Source organism: Trifolium pratense, unplaced genomic scaffold, assembly GCF_020283565.1.
Source record: "Trifolium pratense cultivar HEN17-A07 unplaced genomic scaffold, ARS_RC_1.1 scaffold_55, whole genome shotgun sequence".
NCBI lineage: Eukaryota > Viridiplantae > Streptophyta > Magnoliopsida > Fabales > Fabaceae > Trifolium > Trifolium pratense.
Window position 1 is genome coordinate 195723 of NW_025721044.1, and position 2500 is coordinate 198222.

Here is a 2500-nt window from a genome sequence, read left to right on the forward strand (position 1 = left end):
CTTGACACCCCCGTGTGCATTTTCGGAGCACTTTGATTTTTTGGCCCCCCGCGTGCCTTGCCACGCCCTTGCTTATAGCAAAACGAGACGGGGCCTTGCTCCAACTTGGCATAGGCATGGAATTTGATCTTTATTACTTGGCCACGGTCATGCCACGGTACATGGAGGTTGCTTGACACCCCCGTGTGCATTTTGGAGCACTTTGATTTTTTGGCCCCCCGCGTGCCTTGCCACGCCCTTGCTTATAGCAAAACGAGACGGGGCCTTGGTCCAACTTGGCCTAGGCATGGAATTTGATCTTTATTACTTGGCCACGGTCATGCCACGGTACATGGAGGTTGCTTGACACCCCCGTGTGCATTTTCGGAGCACTTTGATTTTTTGGCCCCCCGCGTGCCTTGCCACGCCCTTGCTTATAGCAAAACGAGACGGGGCCTTGGTCCAACTTGGCATAGGCATGGAATTTGATCTTTATTACTTGGCCACGGTCATGCCACGGTACATGGAGGTTGCTTGACACCCCCGTGTGCATTTCGGAGCACTTTGATTTTTTGGCCCCCCGCGTGCCTTGCCACGCCCTTGCTTATAGCAAAACGAGACGGGGCCTTGGTCCAACTTGGCATAGGCATGGAATTTGATCTTTATTACTTGGCCACGGTCATGCCACGGTACATGGAGGTTGCTTGACACCCCCGTGTGCATTTTCGGAGCACTTTGATTTTTTGGCCCCCCGCGTGCCTTGCCACGCCCTTGCTTATAGCAAAACGAGACGGGGCCTTGGTCCAACTTGGCATAGGCATGGAATTTGATCTTTATTACTTGGCCACGGTCATGCCACGGTACATGGAGGTTGCTTGACACCCCCGTGTGCATTTTGGAGCACTTTGATTTTTTGGCCCCCCGCGTGCCTTGCCACGCCCTTGCTTATAGCAAAACGAGACGGGGCCTTGGTCCAACTTGGCATAGGCATGGAATTTGATCTTTATTACTTGGCCACGGTCATGCCACGGTACATGGAGGTTGCTTGACACCCCCGTGTGCATTTCGGAGCACTTTGATTTTTTGGCCCCCCGCGTGCCTTGCCACGCCCTTGCTTATAGCAAAACGAGACGGGGCCTTGGTCCAACTTGGCATAGGCATGGAATTTGATCTTTATTACTTGGCCACGGTCATGCCACGGTACATGGAGGTTGCTTGACACCCCCGTGTGCATTTTCGGAGCACTTTGATTTTTTGGCCCCCCGCGTGCCTTGCCACGCCCTTGCTTATAGCAAAACGAGACGGGGCCTTGGTCCAACTTGGCATAGGCATGGAATTTGATCTTTATTACTTGGCCACGGTCATGCCACGGTACATGGAGGTTGCTTGACACCCCCGTGTGCATTTCGGAGCACTTTGATTTTTTGGCCCCCCGCGTGCCTTGCCACGCCCTTGCTTATAGCAAAACGAGACGGGGCCTTGGTCCAACTTGGCATAGGCATGGAATTTGATCTTTATTACTTGGCCACGGTCATGCCACGGTACATGGAGGTTGCTTGACACCCCCGTGTGCATTTCGGAGCACTTTGATTTTTTGGCCCCCCGCGTGCCTTGCCACGCCCTTGCTTATAGCAAAACGAGACGGGGCCTTGGTCCAACTTGGCATAGGCATGGAATTTGATCTTTATTACTTGGCCACGGTCATGCCACGGTACATGGAGGTTGCTTGACACCCCCGTGTGCATTTCGGAGCACTTTGATTTTTTGGCCCCCCGCGTGCCTTGCCACGCCCTTGCTTATAGCAAAACGAGACGGGGCCTTGGTCCAACTTGGCCTAGGCATGGAATTTGATCTTTATTACTTGGCCACGGTCATGCCACGGTACATGGAGGTTGCTTGACACCCCCGTGTGCATTTTCGGAGCACTTTGATTTTTTGGCCCCCCGCGTGCCTTGCCACGCCCTTGCTTATAGCAAAACGAGACGGGGCCTTGGTCCAACTTGGCATAGGCATGGAATTTGATCTTTATTACTTGGCCACGGTCATGCCACGGTACATGGAGGTTGCTTGACACCCCCGTGTGCATTTTCGGAGCACTTTGATTTTTTGGCCCCCCGCGTGCCTTGCCACGCCCTTGCTTATAGCAAAACGAGACGGGGCCTTGGTCCAACTTGGCATAGGCATGGAATTTGATCTTTATTACTTGGCCACGGTCATGCCACGGTACATGGAGGTTGCTTGACACCCCCGTGTGCATTTTCGGAGCACTTTGATTTTTTGGCCCCCCGCGTGCCTTGCCACGCCCTTGCTTATAGCAAAACGAGACGGGGCCTTGGTCCAACTTGGCATAGGCATGGAATTTGATCTTTATTACTTGGCCACGGTCATGCCACGGTACATGGAGGTTGCTTGACACCCCCGTGTGCATTTCGGAGCACTTTGATTTTTTGGCCCCCCGCGTGCCTTGCCACGCCCTTGCTTATAGCAAAACGAGACGGGGCCTTGGTCCAACTTGGCATAG